Source organism: Nyctibius grandis, chromosome 8 (assembly GCF_013368605.1).
Source record: "Nyctibius grandis isolate bNycGra1 chromosome 8, bNycGra1.pri, whole genome shotgun sequence".
In the NCBI taxonomy this organism is placed as follows: Eukaryota; Metazoa; Chordata; class Aves; order Nyctibiiformes; family Nyctibiidae; genus Nyctibius; species Nyctibius grandis.
The window spans coordinates 44,486,679-44,495,709 of NC_090665.1; positions in this window are offsets into that span (position 1 = coordinate 44,486,679).

Consider the following 9,031-nt stretch of genomic DNA (forward strand, 5'->3'; position numbering starts at 1 on the left):
GCTGGATTTCTGGTGTATCTGATTGTCTTTTACCTTTCCACATGTGAATTTGCTGACGACTAATAGCAGACAAGCTTTTCAGCGTGTCCTCAGTGGGAACACGATTCTTCTGCTTGACTCCCAATTTTTATGAAGCTGAGGGAAATTATCTACCTTTGAGGCCTGCACCTCAGTGTCCAGCTTGGTTAGGGCTGACCAAAGGACTTGAGTAGGATTAGACAGACACAGATGCACCCCAGATGAATAGTGTGAGCCTAACTGCCATAAGAAACGGGGCTAATGTTATGTGGTTGCAGTGAGGAAATGAGGCTCTTGCTTCTTTCCTTGAGACCTCCTGGCATGCTGGCTGTATGTGCAGGACACACCGCCCACTCTCAGTCCTAGGTGGGCTCTGGATCTGGGCTGAGGAACCTGCCCTTCCTGAATGTCCGGGTGGCCAAGGGACGATTGCTGGAGCCTTGTGGGGAAATCAGGTATGTGCTGTGATTTGTAAACTTGGTCAGAGTTACCGACTTCGTAGGTGACTCCAACATCCCCTCCAGGACCGCATGAGAGGGTTTATATGGAGCTTCAGCACTGTGTGAAATCAATTGTGGGAAAAATAACTTAGGAGTGATTTTATCATTGTATGCAAGAAAGCGATGTAAGAAAGTGAAGAAATCTGCTGGCTGGCTTCTTGAACATGTGGTGGAAGACTTTCATTTGTTTTTTCTTGTAAATAAGAGTTTTATGTAAATGTTGAAAAATCATAATTATGACATAAACATTTCAGAGAATTTACACTTCCAGATGTAATGGAGTTGTGGGAGCGATCTGGGAACAGAGACTTGTTTGAAAGAGACATCTCTGACTTGATCTCAGCGGTGCCCTTTGGGGTTACGCTAGCGCAGAGCCTGTCCCCTGGCTGCTGCCCAAGTGATTTAGTGTGAAGCTGAGCACTGGACTGCTTGATACAGGTATTTTAATAAGTAAGATGTAATAGTTTCACACTGGCACATTTCTGCTACATGTTGTGCTTGTTCCTGCCCTTGTGTGGGTTATTTTGTACTGGCAGTGTCTGACATTGTATTCAACCTTTTTTATGTCCTGGAGAGCTTCATTAATCTGCAATATCTCCTTTTTGGATTACTGAAATTTCATGTGAACAGCAAGACAGGGCGGGGGGGCTAGGAAAAGTTAGCTGTTTTTCAGAGTGATTGTGTTCTTTTGTTTTGTCTTTTATCAAAATAATTGTTATCAGCAAGAAAACCCAATGTGTCTTGGCAGTGTATGTACTCACTGCACATACTCCTGAAAGAGCAACAGATGGGAGTACTAGGCAGTGCTTGGGTCAGAGCGCCCCAGAACGGTGAGCATCCTGGGGCTGCACAAGCTGATGGATATCTCCCCTTTCATTGAAATACACATGAAGCCACAGAGCTAGTTTAAAAAAAATAAAGAAAAAGATACTGTGATCCCGAATATCTCACCTCTCTTACCTGTCCTACTTGAGGGGTCACCTCCCTTCACTGTGCACCTCCCGTGTGGATTGCAAATTGCCCTGTGTGCCTGTAGCTCTGTCTCTACACCATCCCAGTACTGCCGGCCCTGCGCTGTCACTGTCTGGCTCCCCGCAGCTGGAAGTCCCCAGGGCTTATGCCCACCTCATCAGTCAAACCCTAGGCAAAGTCAAAGTCTGCAGACCGACACAGAGAGTGGGAGAGCTGGGCTTTCTGCATTGCAAGGGAGTTTCTACACACCTCCCAGAAACTGCTTGAAACCATGAGCTGCCAGGGAAGGCCTGGGCAGGTTGAGGGAGGGCTTGGGGCACTCTCGCTGGGAAGCAGAGGGGTAGAGCGGGGCAGAGTTACCCACGAGAAAGCCTCGTGTGCTTGGACAGGAGGAGCAGGCTCTGGGCTCTGCTCTCAGCACACTTTTGCTAAGATCCAGAGGAGACATCTCTGTTTTAGGAACCCACTGTCCTGGGGCACAGGACACCCCCTGAGTGCTCTGCCAAGCTGGTACTCTTTCTTATGCTTTTATAAGAAAAAAATCACTTGTGATGCACAGTACCCCACAGCAGGGAGAGCCTGCCCTGGAAGAGCATTCCCAACTCCAGATGTAAAGAAGCCTGACAGCAGAGTATTCAGAGGAAGGGGCATCCAAATGATGTCTCTGCTTGCTTGCCTTTGCCAGTTCCCACTCCAAGAAATATATTTTTTATGCTGACAGGACAAGGGGCAATGGGTGCAAGCTGGAACACAGGAGGTTCCACTTAAATATGAGGAAAAACTTCTTTACGGTGAGGGTGACCGAACACTGGAACGGGCTGCCCAGAGAGGTTGTGGAGTCTCCTTCTCTGGAGACATTCAAAAGCCGCCTGGACGCGTTCCTGTGTGATATGGTCTAGGCAATCCTGCCCCGGCAGGGGGATTGGACTAGATGATCTTTCGAGGTCCCTTCCAATCCCTAACATTCTGTGATTCTGTGATTCTGTGATTCTGTGAATGCTTACCAGGCATGACTGAGGCGCCTTATTTGGAGTTCTGAATGCTGGGGCGGCCTATAGGTGCAGAGATACATTGGGTTAACATGCAGCTGGTTACCTGACCAGCTCTTGTTTTCCTGTGACAGCTAAAACACAGCATTAGGTGGGAAAACATACGCTGTCTGACAGAGCTCGGCTGATGGCTGCCCCCATACTGCTGGGGAGCAAGGCTCAGCCCCAGCCCCAAAGCACTGGGGTTTCTTCTGTGCTGCTCAGACGGATGACACATCTGGCGTGTGGGTTTGGTGAGCAGGAGAGAAGCCCCATGCCCACTTCTTGAGCTTGCCTTTTCCTCTGGCAGCCCATGGGTTTCCTCAGGCCATGGGCTAAATCCAACTGTGTTGACCTGTGGACCACCAGAAGTCAGATTATGGTGGGAAGAGTTGGGGTGCCAGGAAGGGAAACCTTTCCATGAAAAAAATTCAGTGCGGATTTGCCATCATGGGAAGAAATGGCTTCTGTCTTGCTGCATCTCCCCTGCCTCTGCTCCTCCATCCCTGCTTTCAAGGGGGCGTGTATGTCACCTCTGTGGTTTCTGAGGCCTCTGAGATCTTTTTTGGGAGTCTGTCACACAGTGAATGCTCATGTGTATCGATGGTCTGCTGGCTGTGTTCTGATCTCCTCACTCCTGTGCAGGTGGGAAACCAGCCATCTGAAAGTGCAAAGTTCCTGACAGTGCCCAGCCTCTCTCCTTTCGTGGCCTTGCAAGCTCATGCTAGCAGTAAGCTGCTCCGTGCTGGTACTGGCTGGCTGGGCTAGCTCGAGGGAAAGGCACTCTCCAAGCCTAACTGAGGTCGCTCCAAATCTCCACTTGGTATGTTTATAGTGATTTACACCTTTCTGAGGTCAGGCCTTTGAACGAGAATTTTCTTTAAACCAAAATAATGAAAAGAGAAAGCTGGAAAAACGGTTTTTGTTGTTTTTTCCCCAAAGCAACAAGCCAGGTTTTGAAGACAGCCCCGGGTTCCTGCTGGCCAGCTGCACCAAAGGCACTGTACGTGTGGCAGCCTCCTCGCTGAGTGATTCGCTTGGGCAGGTCCGGCTGTCGGTGACCAGTCTGGACAGCCCGCAGATAGCCACGGGCAAGTCCAGAGCAGGAGCGTGTGCATTCATAGAGACAATTTGTTTTGCAGTTCTCACGCTTCAGCTTGAACAAAGCCATGCCCTGACCTTATAGCTGCAGGCAAGATCCAAATTACTTCGCAACTGTTATTTATCCACTGACATTAGTCACTCACGTAATTAGACGATAAAGAGACCTGCGTTTCACGCGGCCGTGGGTGACCGGGCAGGAGCCCTGTCACGGCGGCAGCCTGTGGCCGCTGCCACCAGGGGACACTGTCGGATAGTCTATGGACCCCTCCGGCACGGCAGGACGCCTTTCCCTCTCTGGTTTGTCTCAGCTTCATCACCCCGCACTCCCGGCCTCAGCCTCCCTCCCTCCACCACGTTCTGCTAAGCTCTCTGTCCTTGGCACTCCTTGCTCTGGCACTGGTTTCTTTAGAGCTATTCCCTGCAACCCCGGCTATTTGTTTTCCTCGGGCAATTTTATCGCCCAAGGTCACCGTGTTGCAGTATCTTGCATTTCATTCTGTCTCTCCTCCCCAGAGGCAGGTAGCCAACACACCAGTTTGCTGGGAGCGTGTCAAGGACCTGCATGGAGCTGCAGGACTTGGCATGCTCAGGACCACGAGACAGAAGCCAGATGCAACCTACCCTGAGGTGTGGAAGCACTCAGCGTAGGGATTTGGGTTTGGACCTGTTTAGGAGGTTAAGTTCAGTCTGGGTTCAGACCACTCCAGTTTCCCGTGTTAAAAAAATGGCCTATAATTCTATTCCCTGTAATAAGAGTGAAGTGTAAGGTTCATTGCTTTTGAAGTTAGTGCCTTGATGGTTTGTGCAATAAAAAAGACAAGTCATTACTTGCTTGAAATAAAAAAAAATAAAGTCAGGTTGCTTTTTCAGATGGAAGGAGGCATTCCTTAAGGAGCCTGAACAGGTGGGCATGTGAGTGATGTGGGTTCCTGCAGGTTTCCTTCTGAGAAAGGCAAGCCGAATAACTTGTGTGTAAAAAGGGCTTCCCCTTAGGGCTGATGGCTGAGCCTGGGCTTCAGGCGAGGCACAGGGGCAGTGGCCATCACTGCCAGTGAGGACTTCCTTTCGGCATCCCACACCAGGGAGAGCAGCTTGGCTGTGCTGGTGCTCATACAGGCAGCCTTGGGGATGGGGGAATGGAGGAGAGACTGTGAGCCTTGTCTGGGGGCTGTTCACTCATGGGGGAAAAAAATGGATTTTGCTCCTTACAAGGAGAGGGCTTCCTTTGGTCCAAACTCAAATGGACAAAATCATTCTTGATTAATTCTCCATGGTTAAACTCACAGTTCACGCTTTCCCTGGGGCCTGCTTGGGTACTGGCTGCCCTGGCCTCAACTTCTCTAGGCTCTTGGAGTCACTTAGCAAACTGATGGAGAATTGGACCCTGGCCCAGGCAGCACAGAGACATTTTGCAGGGCCTCCTTCTGAATGTAGAACTGCTTAGTCTGTGAGAAGTTTAGGGATGTTTACCATTTTGGAGGAGAAACTCCTCTGTTTTAGGATCCTCCGTGGCATCACGTGTCTTCTGATTTGCAGCATTGCCTGAAGATCAGGACAGGGTTGTTACCATCTGCTGTTATGTCTTTCACTGCTAACACACAGATTTAGAGGAAACCCGGATCTATATCTCTGCTCATGTCCTTTGGCATAGCTGCCTTGAATTCAATGAGTTTAGTCCAGCTGAGAATCTGGTCCATCTTGTACACACAGGGCCTTGTTTTATGTACTGGTATTTCTGCAAACATCTTTGCCAAGTGCTAATAGTGCACCAGAGAGAAAGTTCACGCTTGTGCTTTGGTGAGAACTAGTGTGCCGAAGAACTCTGTGCTTTGTGGTTAGACCAACAAACAGGGCTTCAAACACCTCTGTGATGGGGAAGGATTTTTAGGTGGCAGTTTCCTTTCTGTTCAGGAGATGAAGTGCCCGCAACAGTTACTGTAGGAGAATTTAGCTGGTCAGCTCACGAATGCTTTTATATTTGAAGTGTTTAGAGAAGGGGATGGTGATTTCAGAAGTGAAGAGTGAAAGTGGTCTGGCAGTCAAGTGATGTTTAAGGATAAATGTAGTGTAGGCAGTGTTCCCTTGTAATATGCCAGGAGGCGGGAGGCAGCAGTCTGTGTTAATTACGCTTATGGTTAGCAGCCAATGCCTGTGCTTCAGCCGGGACTAACTGTGCTGATTATGATTGATTGGAATTGCAGAGAAGACTCAAACTCAGTGTGTCTTCTCAAAGGGGTAGATAAGTATGCTGAGATGATAACAATAATGCATTAAAGTTTTATATTCTTTATGATGCTTTGTCCCCTGTGATGGTAGAAGCATTTCTGTAATTCAGAACATGTTGGAATATTCCTGGAACATTTCTTTCCTAAAGAGTATTCTCATTCAGAAGACTGCTTCAGCTCACTGGGAATGAAACTTTCCTGCAGAACCGCAGATTTCATGTGCATGTGGCAGCCTGGAAATTGATGGAAAGAAAAGGAAGGTGCTGAAACTCATAAGAGAAAAATCCCTGCTCCCCTCCATCCCACGTTGCTTCTTGAAGTGGCTGAGGAGTTTGGCAGGGTCTCCTGGTTCTCATAGAGACACTGAAGGGTCTTCATGTCACCGAGGTTTAGGCCATGTGTTAGATAGGTAGTTTCCTCCTATAGTTGAGGAAGAAAGAGGTATTCTGATATGAGAATGGGGGTCAACATTTCACTGCCATGTCGTACCCAGAGAACAGATGGGATCTGTGGCAAGAGTGAATGTACTTGCAGATGAGATGGCTTTATCCTCTTACTTTTGCTGCAGGGAGACAGCAAAGTCCTGATCTAACATAGAGCCCACAATAGCAAGAGGTAAACTGTGAATTTTTGTTGGATCATCACTTTTACATCAGGTAGCTCCGTCTTTTTTTGACCCAGTATTAGGAGTCCTAGAGTTGGGTTTAATATTTCAGGGTACAATGGCTTGGACTGCTCCAGTTCTGAATCCTTTTCTGTGGAGCCTCTTTTTTTCCCACTGACTCTTGGATTGGCTACATTGCTGAATAGAGTTTGAAAACTGGGAGTCAGAAGTGGTCTGCATACACTCTCCTGCCCCTGCCCCTGAAACCTCTCTGGTATAGCAGGGTAAACCAGGAGCAAGGGTGGTTTTTTGCCAGTAGTAACCTGGGATCTGAATCTAGTTTTTAGATCCACTGATTTCAGTGGATTTCATTATGTATTGAATCACCCCTTTATCCTGGTTGGATCATATACCTGCTAATAGGTCTGGTCTGGTGATAAACTTCTCTGCAGGGTCGACTTGGAGTTAGCAACCATGCTGCGGAGGACAGGCACCCCCCACCCCTTTTTTTAAGTAATGCTTTTTGTCTGAATTTACCTCTTGCAAATATCTTTGTAAACAAGTACAACATATAGAGCAGGAGAGACCGGCCTCATGGCTGGGATCTGGGGCAGAGGAGCAGGAGGACACCAGTGATCTGCTTTCATGGAGTGAGCACATGGAAGCCACTCGCTCTCATGCCTCAGTTTCCCCCTTTGCAAACAGGGGGACTTGGTAACAACTGCCTTGCAAGATGACTCCCACAGCGGGGCATCGGCACCTCTGTAACACAGGGCCCCAGCAGAATAGCTCTTGCAGTAAGATATGATTTAAATTATTTAGGGTGTTGTCATGTGATCAGCACTGATTGAGTTCCTGTGGCTTAACAAGTTGCCATCTGTTATCATCCCCATTATGAATTATGCATTAGCTTAAATCAAGGCTTAAACCAAAGGAGTTCAAGCAAAGTCCTCACCCCTATGATACCATAAAACTGTCTTTAGGGCTGTTAGTACTGGATCCAAAACACTGCAGCCACACGAGAGCATGCTGGTCCAGTACAAGCCCTCTCTGCTGGTTCAAACCATCCTGGCAGATTCCCTTGGTAGCGGCAGGCTTTGTGCTGGGCCGGGTGTCATCTGCGCTCCTGGTGTAGGCTCATAAAACTGGTGAAAACTCCATTGCCTGTGTCCTGGCTAAGTAGACAGAAATGAGACTGTGGGCCCATACCAGAGTCCAGTGGGCTCAGGATCATGTGGTCAGGGATCCGAGGCTGAAGAAGGCACAGTGACCACGTGCTGAATTACTGGCTAACTTGATGTGAGGCTTTGTGAAGCTGTCGGCTCTGGAAGTGCCATGAGCCCTACTGTAAAACCTGGCAGTGTGCGTGTGTGTGGTGGTGTCAAAGTGGCCATTTGCAGTAAAACACTTCAAGCCCAAGTTAGACATTCATCTGAGTCCTCCATGACCTGGAAGTGTCATGGCCAGAAAGGAGGCTCCTCCAAAACATTCCCATTTCTCAAGGTGATCTACAGTGCATCAGCTAGTCAGTGCACTTGCCCTGTGAAGGAGAGGTGCCTCGAGCCGCTCCAGCTATGTGTATGGGCTACCTCCCTCTTAGGACAAAGTGCTGTTGCTCCTTCATAGCTCAGGAAGCTCCTGCTGGCCAAGCTGTGAAGTCCCTCCCTTTTGGTTGTGTAGCTTGTATTGGACCTGCAGTGGTGAAAGCAATTAGGGCCTGCTGTCCTTCCAAGGGTGCGATTCCCTGATGTCCCATCACCTCTCAGGTCCAATTTACAGGCCAGGCTTTCTCTGCCTGTGATATACCAACACAAGCTGGCCAGCTTGGCAGCCCAAAGTGGTTGGGGCAGGCTTGGCTCTTACTGCAGTTCTGGGGCTGGCTGAATTTATACATGTTTTCTGGGCAGCAGATTGGGTCAGCGACCTTGTTCTGATGCAGAGGCAGGTCATTTGTTACCATCCGTTTGAGATCAGAGCCTATAAAATAGACATTTCTCTCTGTGGGAACAGGCAGCAGAGATTACTGTAGCTAAATCAAGACTTATTTGGCGAGTGTGCATAGTAGGGAGCGCAGAAAATTCATGGCATCCACAGAAGCCAAGTGCTTTCATATGGGATTGCGTGGCTGTCCTGAGGAGGACAACTGGGATTTGTGAGCCAAACAGGATGGATAGGCAGGGGATGAATGTCTCCTGCATCAGCAGTGGTTGCAATGATAATTCCTGTTTGGATTTTGGGTCATAAATCTGTTTACGTCTGTAAGGACACTTCAGTGGCTCCAGCTTTATCCCAGTGTTCAGAGCTATTTTTTTACAGCCAGAGGGTGTTTGTTCCATCAGCTGGCACAACGGCTGACTCTGTGGCTCCCAGTTTCTGCCCTTGGATATCTGAGGGCAAAATCCTTTGACTTCAGAGGCAGTTACTCACACAATGTCCCTGCCAGAAATAGAACTATGTCCCTCCTTTTTAAAGCAGGGCCAGATTCTCTGTCTTCAGCTTGATGTGCAAAGCCCTTCCCCTGGGAGAGAACCAGCCTGCTTTTTCTCCCAAATTCACAAGTGTCGATACTCCTTGCAGTTT